This window comes from Ochotona princeps, chromosome X (genome assembly GCF_030435755.1).
Source record: "Ochotona princeps isolate mOchPri1 chromosome X, mOchPri1.hap1, whole genome shotgun sequence".
NCBI lineage: Eukaryota > Metazoa > Chordata > Mammalia > Lagomorpha > Ochotonidae > Ochotona > Ochotona princeps.
Genome location: NC_080865.1, coordinates 76501583 through 76523539, shown reverse-complemented (window position 1 = coordinate 76523539; position 21957 = coordinate 76501583). Strand labels below are relative to the sequence as shown.

Below are 21957 nucleotides of genomic sequence, written 5' to 3'. Positions count from 1 at the left end.
AGGCCATTGAAAGATCTATAATTTAGTAAGCCATAGTAATTATTGCTTAGTGTATGATTATGTTTAAATGTATGTGCTATAAATTTAGAACAGCATCTAAAGTAGTAGAAATTTTCTTCAGAATTCTACTAACAGATCATAAAAGTATAATTAGATTCGATTCCCTCTGCAGTCAATACATTACTATTAGCTGCTGTAAAGGACTAATTTCACATTTATTTAATCTTAAAAGGTGGCATTTTTTTTACTTTTTTTTGAAATTTATTCCAAAATGCATGGGTTTATTTCATTTGCCTAACTTCAATAGAAGTACACAAGAGAACTCTAATAGTATTACACAGATTACTGACAAACTTAGAAAAAAATTGCAGGAACATAGCAGTTATTTTTCTCTTATAATTTTATGTAACGATTTATGAAAAGTATCCTATCAAACTAGGCTGATGGTGTTCCATAATGTTCAAGAAACACAGTGCACCCGTTGTTCAAGTCTAAAATGAGTCACTTCTGACTCTTTTCTCAATCAAAGGAATCAAAAGTCCCTCCTTTATTTGCTTCATGCTGTCCTACATGTCTGTTCTTCCTCTTTGATTACTACTGAAACTGACATAACCTTGATGTAATAACTCAGGGGTGTATTGCTGCCATAGATTTCTACTTTCTCTTGTTACTGATAGCTTCACTTTTGCTCCATCCAGTGCACTGCTGTTATTAATCATTGTCCTAAATTTTGTTGATATAAATATGAATACTGCTGACAATAAAAAAAAAAAAAAAAACTACTGCTTTTTCAAATACCTGATCATTAATACTTGTTGTTTCATCATCACATTAAATGTTGAAGCTCCTTAGCCTGGTAGGAATTATTCTTCCAGTTCCAACAATGTTTCACCAGTTTAGTCTATCAATCTGCTAAAGCATGGCATGGGGCTGTGTGTTCCACATAGAAGGGGCACGTGGCTCTCTATTAAGTGATACTAATTTATTTCTTAAATTTTAAAATCTATGTTTATTTATTTGAAAGGCAGAAAGATACAGACAGAAACAGGTTTCCCAGCCTCATTCACTCTCTAAATGCTGCAATGCACAGGACTAGGCCAGGCTGAAGCCAACAGCCAGAAACTTAATCTAGGTCAGCCACATAGAGTGGCAGGGAGCCAATTATTGGAGCTATCACCTGCTACCTGCCAGGGTGTGCATTAGTAGAAAGCTGACATTGGGAGCCAAGCTTGGCAGTCTCACATGGGCTGTAGGCCTCCAAACCACTTTAACTGCCAGACCAATGTACACTTTTAAATCTGTGTCTTGCTGTTTTGTTCATAATTTAAACAAGAATGCTCTGGCATATTTCTAGTTTCCATCTACAATGATTATGATTATGTAGGTCAATAGGTAGGACCTAAGTATCTATAGCTTCTATAGCAACTCTAATAGACTGATGAGAATTTATTAAAGTCCTGTTCATTTTCCAAAGATACCCATTCTGTTTTTAATGTGAAGTCTTTCTGACTGCTCTAGTCAAAAGCAACCACTTTATACTACAATGTTACACAGCATATTTCTGTAACACTCATTTATTCTTCTCAAAGAAGACTCTAGCTTGGAATAGCTATTCCACAAGTTTCTATACCTTCGACTTGTTTTTCTCCAATGTACTTATCACTGCTTTATATTACAGGATATTCAACTTTCTACATTAATGTTGAGTATTTATGGACCAATGTGATGTTTTGCTATATATTGATATATATGCACATTATATAATATCCAAATCAGAATAAATACATCTATTTCCTCAAAAAATTATTTTGTTGTGTAATAATTCAAATATTCCTTTCAGTTTTTAAAAAGCATACACTACTATTGTTACCTATAGTCACCCAATTGTGCAAACACAGTACTTGTTTGTCTAAGCTAACTAGAACTACCAAGAAGTCAAGCTGCTTCTTCCCTCGCTCCCATCCCCCACTCCTGACTCTAGTGTTCACCATCTCTTCTCAACTTCTACCAGACAGACTCGCTTTTCCATGGCTGGCTTATTTCACTTAACACTTTTCTTGATTGGTTTAGTTCAAGAGTCTGTAATTTAATGATTACATTTTTTATTAGTTTCCAAAGTTTTTCTTGATATTTAGTTCTAATTTTATTGCATTCTCTTTGGGGCGTTTGAATTTTAAAACTTCTTGAAACCTTTTTTGTGATCTTCCGTTTGATTTAACCTAGAGAATATCTTACGTGTTACTGAAAAGAATGTGTATTCCACAGCTATTTCCCTGAAGATGTTTATTAGTTGCTGAACTAAAAGGTGCAAATTACAATATAGAGACATAAACTGTGGAAGTTGAGAAAAATTTAAGATCCAACCACTCTGCTCAGTTTCATTTTGTGAAACAAACTGCTCTACTTTTTGCAGCATGCAAGCTAGCTTTTTTGTTGGCAAACTTGCTTTCAACAGCTTCTGTCTTTATTCATAAGGAATGTGCATATCCATGCTTTACTGAAGACAAAGGTAGCAAGCTATGCTTCAGATAACTTCAGAGTGTCATAGAATATGGCTTGTGTGGACCATGGGAGGCAATCATGCCTTCCATGTTGTTTACTGCTTCATTTACATATGTTCCATCCTGTCTCACCCCTCTTTTGCACCATGAACTAATTTTGTTGTTTCACATACTATAAAAGCTTAATGTACTCTGATTTAAAAATCATGCTTACAATTGCTGTCTCTCTAGCCCCAGCTATTCATATGAGTCCTTATTAACCAAAATAAAAGTGCTCAGGATAACTTTTAAAACCCAGAATAAAAAGAGATCTTTGCTCAATGTTCACAGCTACAAACTGAGTGTTTAGGGCTAATCTGCTATGGGTGGAACAGCTGGTGTCAGCTCTGGGCCTGCCGGCATTGCGGATGCTGGAGAAGGGACATCACAGCCTGCCTGCCTCTAGTTTGGTCTGACAGGAAGAGATCGGCATTCAGGGACCAGGAGAGATACAAACATGGAGTAGCACAGAGGAAAAGTGTTGGGCCTGGCGTGCTGGCACAATTGACTAATCCTCTACCTTCAAATTCCTGGATCCCATATGGTGCTGGTTTGCATCCCAGGTGCTTCATTTCCCATCCAGCTCCCTGCTTGTGGCCTGGGAAAGCAGTTCAGGACGGCCCAAAGCCTTGCATGCCTGCATTCATGTAGGAGACACAGAAGAAACTCGTGGCTCCCTGCTTTGGATTGGCTCAGCTTTGCCTGTTGTGGACACATAGGGAATGAAGCAGTGGATGGAAGGTATTTCTCTTTGTCTTTCCCTCTCTCTATAAATCAGCCTTTCAAATAAAAATGAATGAATCTTAATTTTAAAAATGTTAGAACGGAGTAGGTTAAAGGCCAGTGAGTAAACAAGGTTTGGAAAAGGCTGGGAAGTATTTAACCAGAGCCTTTAGGAAAAACATGAGTCAGAGTGGAGTCAGGTGGGGCACGGTGGGGCTGTGAGGCTTAGTGAGTAGCACTGGCACGTGCTGGGCTCTGTCAGGTGGAGCTTGCCTGGTGCCCTGGTATGCTTGCATAGGGCAACAAGGGCATGGCGGCGGAGAGGTGGCTAGGCTAGAGTTGGAAAAGTACAATCTGTATAGTGTAGAGAAGGGTGAACAGATGCAGGAAAGCAAGATGATTGAGTTTATATGTGCAATTATATGTCATGTATATTATATAATATATACATTCATTTCTCATATGAATATAATGAGAATAATTATATATATTCACTCTATTATATATTTATATATAATGGATACTATAGATTCATTCTATATACTATTAGATAGATAGATAGACAGATAGATAGATATATACAGCCTTTGAATCCATGATGATGCTAATACAAATGATACAGAGAAGATGGCAGGTGGGGTGATGCACTCACGCACCCCTTCACCCCTCCCGGCCCTTCCCTGCAGCCAGTGTCTCAGACGCAGCCCTCTGCCCCTACTCGGAAAAGGTGGGCACTCACTGCCCCCACAGCCCAGCAGCCACGCTGAGCCAACAGTCTTTGCAAAGCCTGGGCCTCACTGTGAAATGGGAAGCCACGCAGCCTGGCCAGTGGGGATCCAGCCCGAATCACATCAGCCACGGCATAGCTGGCACCGGCAGCAGGGACCCTGGCACCGTGCTACGGGAGAAGCAGGTGACAGTCAATCACCAAAAGGCCATGGTGCATTCGGGCAACCCAAGTTGCCATGAGGGGGAGCCCTGGGTCACTGCCACAGCAAGGGCCGCTTCCTGGAGGAAGATGAGAAGAGTCCTTGTTCGTATGCTGATGAATGAACTGCCTCACTTGTGCGTAAAAGTCACACGTGGGCTTTGTGAAAACGTGTATGACTGAGGCTGCACCTGCAGAGGTTGCGCCCGGGACTCTGGTGGATTTGTGCAGTAGGGCAGCTGCGGCACAGCTGTGCGCAGCGGTTCACGAGAAGCCAGGGAGAGCCCACGGGGCAGGAGCCGCCTCTGTCAAACAGAAGCAGGATCCGAGGGTCTGTCCCCGGGATTGAGGGCCACCCCAGCCTCCCAGCGCTCAGATACCGTCTTCTTTTTGAAGGTACTGAGTAGCAAAGTGTAAAATGACATGAACCATCAAAGTCTCCTCAGCCTCCCTCGCAGCTAGGTGACAAAGTTTAGAGCGTGGGAACGTGCACAAGGCCTGGTTACTTTCTCCCTGAAAGACGATTGTTTCTTCTAAATGTTGGTGTTTCATCCACCCAGGAGCAAGCCTGAGCAGGGGGGCAAGCTCAGCACCCCGGGAGGAGACCCGAGACGGCAGTAAGCTCATACCGAGTATGACAAATACATCGTGAAACCCACTGTAATTATGAATGCCTGTTACAGCAGTGTGCTGTATGTGATCAGCCAACTGTCTTGGGCCTCATGGCTTGGCCTCTAGCTCACAAAGTCACTGGAATAAATCAATGTTAAAGCATTAAAGGCAAACATACCAAATGCTCACTAACTTTGATTCCTCATGGCTTCAGGTGAACAATTATTCAGTGAGTGAAACTCTTTCTGTGCTATAATATTCAATCTTCAGGTAAGAAATGAAAACAATCTGTTTCACATCAGCCTTTCTCTATATGATGACATACCCAAGAGAGAAACATGAAAGAAAAACATTGTGGCAATTAAACATAGAAGAAGAAATGTTTGTCACGGGTGCAGGATGCAATGTCATAATTTGAAAGAGCTAATTCAGATTTTTGAAAATTAGACAAAAACCACAACAGCTCAATGCTGGGAACACTGCAGTCCATAAGTTGGCTTAGCCCAACAGTGAGAAAAATGAATGCGTTTTTTTAATACAGAAATGAATGTTTCTGATTTCCCTTCTAAACTTGAAAAGCCGTATCTGCAATTTGCCGCAAAGTTGCTCTGACCTTGGCCATGAATGAGAGGATTCAATAGTAAAGGGCTTGATCTCAAACCACTTTGCCTGCTGGCAAGTTATTAAATAAAAATAAAATGATTGCTCATAATAAAACGATTACCCTCTTCAAAGAATCTTGACCTTCCCGTACTAAAAAGGGAAGAATTTTCAAGATATATTCTTGGCCACTGATTTCATTCATATAAACTTAGCATTTAAAAACTCATTATGAGGTGATAAATGATGGACGACTGGCAAGCGCCCTGCCGGCTGATTTTTACCATCCATTTTAAAGGGAGTGACATACCACGAATGTTCTCCCAGAGACATCAGCGCGTGTTGGTCATGAACCCGAGCCTCTGTACCCAGCCCTCCCCAGATCCGCACTGAAATTCTTCCTTTGACCTCCAAGTTCAGTGCCAAGGACTTAGTCCCCTGCTTCTCCCCTCTGTGCTCCTGTAGATCTACGGTAGGAGACAAGTACCTCAGCGTGGAAGAATAAAAAACCTCCATGGTAGAATCTGGCAGGACATCTTCACCAGCTTTCCAGTGGTGGGGGAAAGCTGCGGGAATGACAGAGCAGGGCGATAGCTGGGGCACAGGCATCGCCCAGGACCCTGGCGGGGGGGGCGGGGATCAGCTCCAGGACACCTGCGGGCACCACCCAGGCACATACTGAAGTTCTCCACACAAAGTGATTTGGGATTTCCATAGGACTCACGCATGTGTGCCTTAATTCATCACTGCTAAATTACCTGTGCCAGCTAGCACAATGTTAATGCTGTCACAGCTGTGTGTCATACTGTATAGGAACTACTGTACAGGAACTACTCTACAGGAACTGTGCACGTGGGAGCTTTCCCAATAGTTTAAATCTGCTGTCCACTGCACTCATGGATGTGGAATCCACTGGATAGAGGCTGAAAGGCAGTGTATAAGCAGAAAATACTAATAAAACCTAATTCAAACAAACAAACAAAATCCTAACTCCTGCCTTTGGATTTTCATGTGGAATTTGCCATATATCTTAATGCATAAGGAATTATCCCAAAAATTAGTGGGGGATGAGGCTCCCACCAAGGAGTGTACGTGCTGGAATGGGGGCTGCGTTCTATCTAGGAAACAGTTGTAGTCACCCGAGGCACTAGTGTGGGCTGGGATTGGATGCACCAGGCCGGTTCAGATCCCAACACCATCTGGTGTCATGGAGAACCAGGGTAGATGTGGGACTGACTAGGCTGGGTCTCACTCCTCTTCTGAGCCATGTGTGAGCTGTATGTGGGTATGGACGAGCCATGGCTGGGCTGAAACATCCAACAACAAGAACCAGAATGGGGTGAAAGCCAGCCAGGAAAAACCACTGTTCCTGCTAGGACAGGACGTGAACTGAGTTGGGTTAGCTCAAGAACCCCCTGGCAAGCGCAAAATCTGACATTGGGAGGGGTTCTGATGGAGGAGCCTGGGCAACTCCTCTGGCAGGACACAGTCCCTGCAGGTAAGCGCAAGAAGCATGACAGGAAACAGCCCAGAATAGGCCATGGAAAGTTTCCCACTGGCATACATTCAGCATGGGTCAGGAGCAGACCAGGCTGAATCAGTTCATGTCATCCACTGGCAAATCCAATCACCAGAACAGAGTGTGGGATGGGCCAGGTTTGGTTGCGACAAAACCAGTACACATTATGGAATGCCAGGGCGTGGTTGCCTGTACTGGATATGAATGCAGCACCCATCCAGCACACGTGAGATCCAGGAAGGAAGGGGCAGAGCTGGCGGGGGGATTAAGGGGCTGGTCCCCTCGCCGGTCAGCTACTCCCACTGGAGAGTGTTGGCTGGGATAGAGACAGACCCGACTAAGCAAGGCTATAACACCTGTGCGCTGCATGTGGACTAGATCAGGGCCGCAGCATCAGCTGGCAGAAGCTGGCACTGGGGACTAATTCTGTCGAGTCAAATCACAGGACCACCTAAAGAGTGCATAAACCGGGACAGAGAGACCTGGGAGGGAAAAGTGGGTTCCCCCTTCTTGGGTCACTATTCCCGTGGGAGGGCATGAAAACTAGGACGGGGGCTGGGATGGCTAGATAGAGAGGCACTCAACAACATCTGTGAGGGTAAAATTAAAAAAAAAAGTTTCACTTGCTCATAGTTTCTGAGCCTCTAGGAGTGACTCAGCTGTAGCTTGTGTTTACAGTAGCTGGCCTGATGGCAACCAGGGCTGACATCAGCACCCTGGCCTGAGGGTGAACTGGCTTCTACTAAATTCACCTGTTCTCCCTTGTTGTTGGTGACAGGCCGTCCCTCTTCCTAGGTTATTGGCCATGGCCTTGGTGACTCGCTCTGTGTGCGTCGTCAGCCGGCTTCTTTCAGACCCAGTAACGTATTATGACGTAACAGCCTACGTCACCAGCAGCATTTCTAACTGCAGTGCCCACTGACCCTGCCGCCCGCATCAACCCCTTCAACTCTTCCCCCTCTTAGCTTCTGGATAAAATACAGATGTTGGTCTGTGCTTTGGAAGGATCTTTAGTACTAAGCTAGTTTCATGATTCCACACTGCACTGATGCTCCAAAGGCCCCAGGCAGCAAACACGAAGTTACGTCAGGCTCCCCGAAGTCATTGCAGTATGACAAGTCCCTGTCATCCTTGCCATCTATAAACCCCTGACCCATCATGAGACCCAGGCAAGGTAATGTAGACAATGAACTAAATTTTCATACAGGCTCTCGTCTTCTACACAGCAATGTACTCCAGAGACTCGGGCACTGAGCAAACACGCTTATATTCACATGCAAGTGCAGGCCGCCTTACCCAGAGAACTACACAACATGAGGGAGCCAACAAACCAGGGAGGAGAGGGCATCCAAAGCTGGCCCTGCCAGGCAAAGGTCTGCCCAAGCAGAGAAGGGCTACAGAGTGGGAAAGACTACATACCTGAGCAGTGCCTTCAAGTAAGGGCCACACCGGAAACGAAAGGCGGCGCCCTCCTCATCCGCCACTCCTGGTAGCAGCAGGAAGTTCTGACAGGTGAGGCCTGAGGGCCTGGGCTGTGGCGGCGGCTTATAACTTGGCTCTACAGACCAAACGAGCTGCTAGCCTATCCAGATCGTCAGTCCTAAGTAGCTGCTAGCAAGTACAGATCCAAGGGTCTAATTAGTTGCTTGCCGATATGAACGCAAGACCTAACGAGCTGCTAGCCTATCCACATTCAAAGGCCTAACTCGCTGCTTGCCTATGTGACTCTTCAGCCCACACTAGCTGTTTATCTGTTAAGATAGACAGTTATAACTTGACGCTTGCCTAGCTAAATCCACAGACTAAACGAGCTGCTTGCCTATCCAAGGAATTACTGTGACCCGCAGACCTAAGTAGCAGAATACCTATCAGGATGCAAAGGCCTAACTAGTTGCCTGCCTATTTATCCGATATCCCTGCTGAGGTAAGGGAGCGCCAACCCAGATAAATTTTCCACCGGTGCTTTTCAGTGAATGCTGTTATTTACTCCCTACTGTTCAGAGTCATTACTCTGCCCACACCAGATAGAGAAACCTCTACCTACCTCAGCTGCTGGGTCTGCCTCATGAGGTGGAAGAGTTTCATCTGTCACTGGTGTCGCCTCTGAGGCCCTCATTACTCGCGGCAGCGGCCAGAATGAAATAGGTAAGGATGCACATAACTTGGAAAAAGATAAATCACAGATTTAATTGCTTTCAAGAAAGAAAGAGCATATTGTATTGTTTACCAAATAGCACATGTTGATAGGTTATCTGCACAGATTATAAAGCCATCTTTCCCGGGGAAAAAATATTTGCAATATATTTTTAGGAAAAGACTGCTGTTACAATAGATGTGGCATAGTCCATTAATCACTGCATGTGCTCCTCCTTGCTCTATTGGTACATACTGTATGTATGTATTCCTTTAGATATAACATCCAAGGGTTGAGTAATTCTTACAAAAGCTAGTTTGAAGTATAGGCTAGACTGCCCCAAAATACAGATTTTTGAAAAAGGGCTTCTTGCAGTCGAGGACGGCCCAATCCATTGGGACACTGCACCCACACGGGAGACCTGGAAGAGGTTCCTGGTTCCCGGCATCGGATAGGCGCACACCGGCCGTTGCGGCTCACTTGGGGAGTGAATCATCAGACGGAAGATCTTCCTCTCTGTCTCTCCTCCTCTGTGTATATCTGACTTTGTAATAAAAATAAATCTTTAAAAAAAAAAAAGAAAAGAAAAAGGGCTTCTTGGACAATATTGGTAACTCCTGCTACGACTGTAGAAGAATGCACTGAAGAGTTATCCTGCCAATAGCTATGTCCTGAGAAAATCAGGAGAAGAAACAGGGAAAACATGCCTTCCAAAAAGTGAAACAACCTTGTTGTGACTACTGCAATAACTTCACTGACCTGTTTGCCTGTTGCAGTGTATTTGAAGACTTCAGCTGGGTCACAGGCGACGGCCATCTCACCCTCTGCATGAACCTGTGAAGGTAAGTAGGAGAGCTAAGCACTCCTGCTCGGATTCTTCCACTGACTCTGCAGTTGGTCAGAAGGGGGGCCTTCTCTTTCAAGTCTGTTCTGTAGCTGGAACTCACACGGAGACAGGCTGCTCATAACTGCTGTGATGGAGCCCCGGGGGAATTTTATTACCATACTCCGTAAGAACTGTTGGTCCCTCACACGGATTAATAACATGCCTTAACCTAACCTTATATTTCTTTAGGAAACTGAAAGCCAACAAAAAAAAATTAAGGAAGGGTCTTCCATATTTCAAATGGACCAAGCTTTTTTTTTAATGTTATGGTACAATTCCATAGGGTCTCGGATCCCCCCCAAATTCCCACACCCCAATTTATTTTCCCCATATTACTACAATAGTGTAGTCCTTCACAAGGAGTCATGATTCCACGAGTCTGTTGGACTAAACTGTAGGGGCCATTCTCATCCTGCAGAGAGCAACAGGCAACAGTGTAAATGAGGTTTTTAAGATCTCTTGGCAAAACTTAGCCAGACTTTTTAAAGACCATAATCAGCCTTTTTGACTTTACCTGATGCCTAAGATCTCCTAGAGGCATGGGAATGGTTAGAGATCCCTGCATCAGTAGGTACCTGGTGAGTGAGTTTAGACACCATCGAGGGCCTGTTGTCACTCTGCAGTGACATTGGACAGCCAAAAGGAAGGGTTGCTTCCTTTACTGGAAGTAAAACAAATCAACAAAGCTCAGTGGGTATTCGTTTTTGTTTTTTTGTTTGTTTGCTTGTTTTTGGAAAGGCAGATACATAGAGAGGAGCAGAGACAGAGAGGAAGATCTTCTGTTTGTTGAATCACTCCCCAAGTGACCGCAACAGCCGGAGCTGAGCTGATCTGAAACCAGGAGTCAGGAGCCTCTTCTGGGTCTCCATTATGGATACAGGATCCCAAAGCTTTGGGCTGTCCTCTACTGCTTCCCAGGCCACAAACATGGAGCTGAATGGGAAGCAGGGCACTGGGACACAAACCTGCACCCATATGGGATCCTGGCTTGTGCAAGGTGAGGGCTTTAGCCACGAGGCTACCGTGTTGGGCCCAGTCCTGTGAATATTTGTAATGGTTTGCTGAAGGCACGTTAGTGAAGACTTCTAGGGTTTACCTACAGATGTTCCTTTCCTTGTACAGGAATGAGCAAACAATGGAGTTGATGGGAGCGGCAGGGTGATTTTGCAAACAGGTGGATAGGAATCAGTTATTTGCTCTGCAGCAGTGTTCACTCTGTTCTTTTGAAATGCCCATGGAACTATTTGCAGTCAGACCGCTCTTCCTAGGCAGGTAGTCCCGCCTTTCTTTAATCACATTCTGTTGAGAGGCCATTGGAAGCATGATAATGAACTCGAATGTACCACTGCTTGCTGGGTCATTTTAAGCTTGTGTTTGTGTGTCTATTATCGCATACTCAGTCTCTTTTGAAGGCTGAGGTGGTAAAGGTGATTGTAGAACCTTCTATGCATCAGTTCTCTGTGTTGCCCTATCCGCTAATGCATAGCCTCTGCTAACATGGCTGTCTTTATCTCCAGTAAGAACAGTGGAGGGGTGGGGAGTGATATGGGGTAGACACATGGTCTGCAGCCATTACAGATCTTGCTAAGAACTGAACTACCTATGGTTGTTGTGTGACCCCAGCCATGCTGAACAATGGGGGAGGAGGAACTTAAACTGACCAAGTCTGTTTTTCCCAAAACACTGAAAAACTGCAAGAGGGCTTTAGTCACCCCCTGTCGTTTTAGGGTTCTGTCCTCCTGGCTACAGGCTCCCTACCAGGACGTGCTCAATGTAGTGATTATACAGGCTCTGGGCAGATGTGAGCTGCCACACGTGGAGACCTGCACCACATGTGGGCGCCAAAGAGGTGCCCACAGACCAGGGAGGGGAGAGAACCTGGAAGACTGACCTGCCAGAAGAAAAGTCTTTTCAGGAACCGAGAAGGTAGCAGATTGGAAATGCTCCCCTGATCACCAAAGCCAAGCATCATGCCTACAAACGGCCTAAAATGGACAGAATGATCTCTTCCTTAACTCCCACTCCTTTTAGAGCCTCTACAGATGTTGTAGGCACACTATGGGCAGGCAGATGTTTTGATTGACAGTTGACGGACACATGATGGAGGGAAGCACTGCCTTGGGATCTCCTTGTCCGTCTGAACCTACAAACCTCACTCACTGCTTGCCTGTACAGATCTCTAGACCTAACTTGTTCCCTGCTTGTTTATTCCACAGCAAACTGTCCTCTAAAAGTATTTTTCTATGGACATTTAGCAAAACAAAACAAAATACCTTCTACTTCCCCCTCCTAGAGTGAAGAACCCAGTTGGTCACTTCTCCCACAATACTTAGGATTATATATTAAAATCATCTTCTAAAATTCCCCCCCCCCCCCAGCTAGAATTTGAAAGCAGTGATTATTCTTTTTGTTTTGATATTCCTACCCCTGAGTAAAGTACTTAGCCAAAGCTGTGTGTTAAAAATTTGTTGAAAGGAACCATTTCTGCCATATGGGTGATTTTGCTTAGCCTATTAGCTCTATAGAAGGATAATGAATATTCAAGATTGAAGTTATTTTAACTTGACCAAACAGTAATCCCTATTACCAGGAAATTTATTGATAACCAGGATAAAGGGAGAATCACTTTTGGAAATAACCATTTTATTATATGTTAGCCATTTTATTATATGTGTTTATGCAAGTGTTGGGTATTTGCCAGAAAGGAATTTGGAGAGCACTGATCTTTACTGGTTGTCTACTGTATGCCAAGAACTAGAAGCTAAATGTTACCCGGTACTTTAAAAAATTCTACAGAACATATACTAATAAAACCATGATTTTTTGTATTAGTAAACCAAGACTCACACAGATTAAAAAATCAAATCACATTAAACTTGTAATAGTGAAATAGATTTTAAATCAGGCTTGTCTAACTCCACAACCTATTTTATTTGCAATTATTTCTACATGATTCTGTTTCTGGTAAAAACTGAAGGTGTATCCACAATGAAAATCACCAAATTAGCATCATTCATAACAGAATAAGATGAAGAACGAAAGTAGCACTAGGAATTATGTAGTAAAACATATTGCCAAATTAATTTGTTTCCCTTTTTGTTTTTAGCATGTATGTAAAATTGTACATTTGGTGATTAATTACTTATATGTTTCAAAAACTTGAGTGAAAGATCTTTTAAAATTATATTTAGTAAAATGTTCATTTGTTTACAATTTTGTTAGAATTTGTAATATTTACATCTCTAAAACATCTTCTTACAATGACATTGGAGTTCTACATGCTTAGAGTATTAATGTGGCCACAGAAAGTACAGGAACATGGAGCAACTGTTGAAAGTCCTAAAATTATAAATCCTAGTGATTAGATCCACTGAGCAATTATGACCTGATTTATGTGAAACATTAATATCAATTTTCTTTGAATTTGTTTATTTCTTAGTTCTGTGCTTATCAATTCAATAATAAATAGTCAAAGTGATTTTAACTATTTATTGATCAATGTAAATATTAACCTTATCAGAAAGAGGGCATTTTAATTTCTGATGATCTATGTTATTTGTGTTATTAGAATCATAGAACAAGGAACATATGAAAATGACTTGTATCATCTAGTTTGGGTCCCAGCTCGTTTCACATGTGAGGACTGTCAGATTCAGGACTATTAGGTTGGCTTAAAGTCCATAGCAAGTTAATGAGAATGTGGGACCGGAATATATTTACATAGATAGCATGTATGCATGGAGTATGAGGCACTTAAAAAAAAACCTCTAAATCCTTAAGCATTTATAGGAGAAGAGCTGCATTTCTACCTCGGATTCATACTTAATCTGAGCAAAATTGGTGCGCGAGCTTCAGAAAAGATGGCTTGCACTGTGTTGTGAGGGCTTTTATCTTTGATAACGTTGTGAGTGTGTTTGTGTGGATCTGGCTGAAAAGAAACAGAGAAAACTAGCAGTTTTATGGCATTGTTTGGAGCAATTTGTCCCTTGATTTTGCTATCATGGACTGAATACGTACATCCCGTCCAGATTTTTATTTCGAAATCCTAATCCCCAAGCCAGGGATTTTAGATGGTGGAGCTTGGGGGAGCTGATTATGTTAGAAGAGTAGAACATTTGTCATTAACATTAGGACCCTTATACCACAGTCCCAGGGAGCTAGCTAGCCTGTACACGGCACAGTGAGAAGGCGCCATTCATCAGGAACCCTTTCCTCACAGAACAAGAAATCTGCTTGCACCTTCCTTCTCAGCCTCCAGAACTGTGAGAAACACATGTTTGCTGCTTAAACCTCACTCAATTGATGGTATTTTGGGGGGGGGAAGAAGCAGCTTGAAACTACACGAGGTAGTTTTGGTAGAGAAACAGGCTTATGCAATGATTCAAGAAACGATTTACTAGGAACATTTTGTAAATGTGGCACAAGTCAGTCGTACTTGAATACAAAACATACCAAAGAATCTTCATATTAATGAAAAATTTGAATGATGAAAATCTGTGCATAGATTACAAAAGTTTTGTACTGAAAGTTTACTTACCTTTTAATTCCATTTTCCATAATTTTTAAAAGTCCCCTCATATCACAACTAAGTACATTTTCTAGCTTCTGACCTTTGATACATTCAGAATTCAGTCACTGCAACATCTTGGCACTTGTGTGGAGTTGCAGCTGTGAAGAAGTTGGGAGGCAGTTCTCTGTCAATCAGAGTATGATTGTGATAGAAAAAAAAAACACTGCAAGGACTATTGTCAAGTTTATATTGGAAATGGTTTCAAAATAAAAGAAAGAATATAATATGAAAACATACTTTGTAAACATGTGTAAGACCCTCAATTTAGATAAGACTTGTTAGGAAACTCTGGGGTCCTGCATGCATAATTGAGGTTGTGAGCTAATAACTTGTATCATAATTATGAATTTGTTATTTCAAATGATCATCTGCCTGTATATCCAGTACTTAAGATTCAGCAAAGATCCACAACTCCCTTATGCCCTGATCAGCTAAAATAGATGACAGGTGCATGTTCAACTCATGTCCAAGTTGCTTGTTGACACCGTCCTTCTTTGCTCTGCCATATTATGTACTTTAGGGAATTTTAATTATGGCGAAATGGACTCTAGTCAGTCTTGGGGGTTACATGCTGATAGTAGTTGCTCTGTATTTGGGGCCTGGGGTGGCTGAAGAAGAAAGCCCTCAAGACAAAACCAAACAAGGTATTATCCACAAGGAAGTAAACAACCTCTTGAGTCCAGTGATCAGGGACCATAAAGTGCCACTCCACTGCTCAGCAAGGTCACTCCTCTAGTCAGCGAGGTCACTTGTCTATTCAGCAAGGTACCAGCAAGTACTGGTACGTACCACAACATGGCTGAGTCAGAAAAGTGATGGGAACCAGACACAAGGACCAAAATGTATGTAAAATCATTTAGATGAAGTGTTTAGAATGGATACGTTTATGGAGACAAGAAGTTGATTAGTGATCTCCAGTGGTTAGGTATATGAAAATGGCATTTGATTGCTAATATGTGCAGAATTCTTTTTAGAGCGATGAAAATTTTCTAAAAGTAAATGATGGCAATATTCACACAACTCTATACTAAAAGCCATCACAATGTGCATTTAAAATATTTATTTATTTTTATTGGAAAGGGAAGTCTACAGACAGACGGAGAGACAGAGAGAAAGATCTTCCTTCAGCTGGTTCACTTTCCAAGTGGCCACAATGGCTGGAGCTGAGCCAGTCTGAAGCCAGGTGCCAGGAATGTCTTCCAGGTCTCCCATATGGGTTCAGGGGCCCAAAGACTTGAGCCATCCTCTGCTGCTTTTCCAGGCCATTAGCAGGGAGCTTTATGGAAAGTGGAACAGCCAGTACATGAACTGGTAGAGGATTTGCCAGTTGAGCCATCATACTACACAGTGCACATTTGAAGAGTGAATTTTAGCTCAATAAATTTGTGACAAAGTTGCTAATAAATCAAGTTTAAAAATTAATCTTTTGAAGCAGTGAGTTCTTCAAACGGATAGAACATTTCTATCAGGCCCCTTCTGTTGCAAAGAGAACAGAGTAATATCGTCTGTCAGATGAGAGCCTTTGCATGGTGGTTATCAATAATTCCATTAGAATTACAGTTGTTTGCCTTCTTTCATATGCTAATCAGCTGTAGTATTCCAGTTGACTATTGGAATTCTTATCTGAGAAGTGAGGCTTTCACAGAGTTCTAATGAATGCCAAGAACAGGAGCACTTTGAAAGTACAAGGAAGCACATGACCACCGAGGTTATTTATGAATGCTAGAAGAAGCTATGCCTGTGCAAACCAATTGTTCCTCAGGGTTGGCTTACTTTATTCAAGTTTTACTGTAGTTATATAAGAACAATAACAAAAATAATAGGCAACACTTATTGCGTCCTTACTCAATCACATCGTATGAAATAAGGAACTATGTTAAGCTGATTGGAAATATTCCAAAATTCAAAAGCTGAAGAATTCCAACTTGTGAAACCTTCGGAACACTGAGATGATCCTGCTAGGAAGAAAGTTCCATGTCTGACTCTATTCAGTGAAGTATTAAGTCATTTTAGTGAATGTAAATTTAAAAATATGTTATTTCAAAAACTACAAAAAGAAAAAGAAAAAAAAGGCTGGTGGGAAGGAGGAGGGGGAATATCATTTTGTTCTTAGAATTGTATCTACAAACCACATTGAATCGTTAAAAACTAATGAAAATTTTTAATAAGTAATTGAGAAAAATGGGGTTTGGGGACCTTAAGTGTCCCAGCAACACTGCTGAGGAGTGCCTGCAGGTGTAAAGTACATAGGAAACAAGAATGAGCTTTTGTGTTTAGAATCAGATGCCCTCTTCAAGATATCTCATAATGTACATGCAAATATTTCAAACTCCAAAAATGTCTGAAGCTATTCTGGTTCTAAGCCTTTTGGTTAATGTATACTCTGCTTCTAGAAACTTCTTATAGATGTAAAAATTCAAACTTCAAGTGGCCTCAGTCCACTTGCCTAAGGCCTAATATCACTTCAATTAACATGTGGCAGAGTCGGAATTGTTAGCCGTTCCATATTGAACACATCTAACTCTTTGAAGATTTATTTATTTTAATTGGAAAGGCAGATTTATAGACAGAAGGAGAGACAAAGATTTTCCAACCTCTAGTTCACTCCCCAAATGGCCACAATGGCTAGAACTGAGCCAATCCAAACCCAGGAGCTAGGAATTTCTTCCAAGGCTCTCACACAGGTACAGGGGCCCTAGGCTTTGGGCTGTTCTCTGTTGCTTTTCCAGCCCATGAACAGGGAACTGGAAGGGAAGTGGAGCAGCCAGGACATGAACTGGCACCCAAATACAATCCGGGCACTTGAAAGAGGAGGATTTATCAATTGAGCCATTGTGCTGCTAGGGGAAGGAGGGCTTGTTCTTTTGTTTCGGTTTTAAGATTTATTTATTTTTATTACAAATAGATCTGTAGAAAGAAGGAGAGACAAAGAGAAACCACATCTCTTTGAAACTTGGTTTTCCATGAGTAGCTTGTAAAGAAAGTGTTTCTTTTACTTAAGTTAAAAGCTTTGGGCCATCCTTGACTGCTTTTTCAGGCTACAATCAGGGAGCTGGATGGGAAGTGGAACAGTTAGAATATGAACTGGCAGCCATATGGGCTCGCAGTACTTGCATGCAAGATAAGTATTTTAGCTACTAGGCTACCATGCTGGGCCCCGACCTTTTTTTCATTTTAGCAGATTTTTTTAGGTCAAAATTTAGTCATGAATAGCCCAATTCCTTGGGACCCTGCACCTGCATGGGAGACCTGGAAGAAGCTCCTGGCTCTTGGCTTTGGATTGGTTCAATTCCAGCCATTGCAGCCACTTGGGGAGTCAACCAACGAACAGAAGATCTTTCTCCCTGTCACTCTTTCTCTCTAGACTTTCCTTTCCAAAATAAATAAATCTCTAAAAAGTGAGAGAGACAGAGAGAGAGAGAGAGAGAGAGAGAGAAATTTAACAACTAAGGTTACTTTTCAATCTCAACTTTATTAGGGATCAGATTTTTTGAGGAAAGTATTTCATAGTAGAATATAATCATCTCAGTTATTTTCAAATACTCAAATAAATTGTACTGTAAGCTCATAAATATATCTTTCAAATATGAATACAAAGCTTAATGAACCAGTGCATAGACCAATTATCTAATGCAGTCCCAAGTTGAGGTAGTTTCGATGTGGTTTAATATTGCGACAGTTTCTGGTTTGTAAATACACATGAAAAATTTAAAATTCCAGATAAATTAGATATGTGTGAATCTTATCAATGATGTGAGCAGAAAATGCAACGGAAAGTGGGAAAAGTTGTGAATGTACTGATCATTTCTTCTTCCAGGAACAACACGCCGCTTCCCTATATTTATGACATCTGACTGAACAAACAACCCCAAACATCTAAAAATATTTTTAAATTAACATATTTCTTATTGTCATAATATCCACTAAGAAAGGATGGTTATAGTGCATAAATGTAAATGTTATAGACTCAAAAGTAGCAGGAGAAACTTAAGTAAACATGTTTTGCAACTCCCTAAGCAGCAACCATATACCCTTGCTGCAAAGTCTGCCCTCAGATGGTGTCCCTAGAATTTCATCGTATGAAAATTCATGAAAATTTCCACAGTAAATAATCACGTGCAATGGGGAAAAGCATGCATAAGGCTTATCTCTTACAGTATTGTGTGACTGGGCTTTTGATCTACCACAAAATGCTTGGAAGGTGGTATTGTTATGCCCAGATTTTGAGTTCTCCAAATGAATCACCAGGAGTGTGACATAAATGCAAGTGCAAACAGGCGGTTTATTCAAGCTTGGCATGCCTGAGCTTGGGTGCCAACCATCATGGTCACAGCAGCTCTAGGCTGAGACCCCAAGACAAAGTATCGTGAGGATTTTATACAATTTAGAGGATTCCTCGCAGTTACATTCAACTTTCAAAAAGCGCAAGTTGGCAGGTTTCTATTGGTGCAGCAAACAAGTTTCAAACAAGCAAACCGGCGGGTGAGGCAAAGTAATGGGCAATAGCAATGGGGCAACCCAGTGGTATTTCTATAAGGTACACTATGAGTAAGTCTTATCTAAAACGCACACTGGGGGACCTTGCCTTGAGGAATGTCCTGTCACTGTGACTTGCCATATGTCGCTTAGGCTGCTAGGTTTGTGAACTCAGTTTCTTAGCCAAGCAAGCAAAGCAGAAGTTAGAAATACAAAAATATTGTAATTAGCAATGAGCAATAAGCAAATGGTTGGGATTCTGATTTTGAGGTTCTTCATTATTATGCAGGAAACTACACCAAGGTATATGATCAGGCAATAACTATCAATTGGTTGGTGACATTTTTGAAAACCTACCTGTGATCAGTTTTCAGAAGCTGGAACTCAGAAATTTTTCCCTAAATCTGAATCAGCATTTCAAATAATTTTTAGGAAAAAATAACCTAGAATGACAATTAGTTATCTTCACTTAACAAATAATTTGAAGTGCCTTTAAAATGCGTTTTTGAGTAAAATGAGATAGATTGCATCCTCTTAAAAATTGGAATTGTGCACCAACACATGAATCAGTTATGAAAGTCACATACCTATATCCTGCTTTTTAATATTGGTGTTTTGCTGTTACTTTTAGGTAAAAAACTACATACTGCGAAAAGCGCCTTACCTCTTCCAGATTAATTCTGTTCACTCCTGCTTGATGCCCAAATTTCCTTTCATAATATAAAATTCTTAATCAATATGTAAAATTTCCATTCCTAAATTATTTCTGTTCAGTGATTTGTTTTGTTATTTTCATAGCTGGAAAATGAAGAACTTTTTTGAAAATACCATCCTGATGTTATCACGTCTAGATGATCTCTATATACATCCACACAGTCACAAAGTAAATTTGTAAAGCGATTCAGTTATTCAAATGAATGAGAAAAGCAAAATGCCAAGTATCTGTTAGTTTTCTTATTTAATGGATAAATTTATTTTTTCACTTTCCAATTCCCATTCTCAGCCTCTTTATGATTTTGTAACAACAACATTTTTTGTGGCTTTTTCTACAATTATTTCCTAAAAGCCTACGATATAATGGAAATTGACTTCTTTTGTTTTAAAGGAAAAGGGGCTTCCTCTTTTAGGAAGGATCTGAGGCAATTTCCTTCTGTAAACAAAGGCTCTCTTCCATGGTTCCTGTTCAGATGGGAGCTTTATTCAGCTGGCCTCTTGACTAGCTTCTAGCGGAGATACATTGTAACATTTCTGCCTTGTTGGATTTCAGTCACCTCCCTTGAACTGAGTCTGGGTAAATAATGTAGCAAATTATCTGATCTATAAAATCAGACTAGTTCTGATAGTGTATCATTGAATATATACAATTGTATAAAAGAATTTTAAGATCCTAAATTTCTTCCCATGAAATTTAATTAAATGCATTATATGGTGAAAAAGACCACTATGTAATTCATTTTTAAAACTTTTATTTTAAATTAATACTATTAATCCTGAACATTTTGTGGTAAAACATGATATCTTAATCCATGCATGAGGTTTCTTCAAAACGATAAGGGAAAATACAATTAAAGATTATCTTAATTGGGTGTTCCCAAATTGTCTCCAAAACAGTTCATGTAAAATGCATATTATGAAAAATTACACATGAACTTTAAATACTTTTGCACCCCAAAAAACTTAATTCCATTTTTCCACAAACCTTTCAAAGTTCTCTGATAGACAATAAAGATCAAATACTGTATGTTATTGTGTTTCTTTTACGCAGATTGACTCAAATCAGCTCAACTGTAAATTTTGCTTTTAAGCCCCCTATATGATTTGAATGATAATGCTCAGCTCTATTCAAGACATTGTAGTAATTCAAATACAAATCAGCCATATATCCATTGCCTATAAAATATTAATATGTTCTTTGCCTATACAAATATTTCCACTACTTATTCATTACTGATTGTGTATACTTCCCAAATGTCTTTTTAATTAAAAAAAAAAAGTTAAAATTGGCACAAGTAGGGGATGTGCGCTCAGCCCAGTAGTTAAGGTGCCAGTTCTGACACCTGCATCCCCTCTCAGAGGGCCAGGGCTTAGGTCTCAGCTCAGCTTCTGATTTCAACTTCCAGCTAATGCACACCTTATAGGGCAGCAGGTGATGGCTCAGGTCATTGCAATATGGGGAAACTAGGCAGGGATTCAGACAGAAAATAGATGAACTGGAATTTCTCTCAGCTAGATCTCTTCACCTGTCCGTTTGATATTCAAATTTCTATGAAACAACTGTCTCTCATGCAGGGTCAGAAGGCAGGAGGAAATGCCATAGAAGCTACACGGAAATGAAGCTCATGTGGAGGTGCCCTGAAAATCCCAAAAAAACTTCACAAGCACTGGGCTTGATCCAGACCCCATCTCATTTGTATATTCAGTGAAGGCACAACTTCCTGCCTCCAACCTCCTACCTCGTAAAAAATCCACATAACACGGGAGGGTGCCTTTGTGCCCTCTGCCCATGCTTGGGAATCTCTCTCAGACTCACTTGCTCTCACTCTTCTATTGTCTGTCTCCTGAGAGGCAGCTCGCTTATTACTTCCCACCAGGACAAGTATCTGTCTATGTATGGCCCACTCAGTGCAATGTATATTTTCGTTCTTCCTTTGAAAAAAATCTTGTTCTCACTTAGGCACTGTGTTATGCCTCCACATTGAATTTTTATGTCTTATAAGGGCAAGAACTTGGAATAAAGGGGTTGATAATTTTGGCTCATGGCAGTAGGGGTCCTGCCACCCATGTGGTAGACCTGAATTGGCAACCAACGTACTCACTTCTGCTTGGCTGAGCCCTGACTGTTGTAGGCATTTGGGGAGTAACAGAGTGGATGGAAGATAAGTGATCAGCCTCTCTCTCTCTCTTCCTCCTCCCACTCTCTAACTCTCTTAAATTAACCAGGTACATTAAAATGATGCATATTTATGACA

At 41.3% G+C, this 21957-nt stretch overlaps 1 pseudogene; it reads left to right on the top strand.

Moving 5' to 3' along the window:
• Positions 1 to 4374, top strand: part of LOC101531520 (small ribosomal subunit protein eS1-like) — a 42263-nt pseudogene extending 37889 nt beyond the window's left edge.
• The last annotated feature ends 17583 nt before the right edge of the window (positions 4375 to 21957 follow it).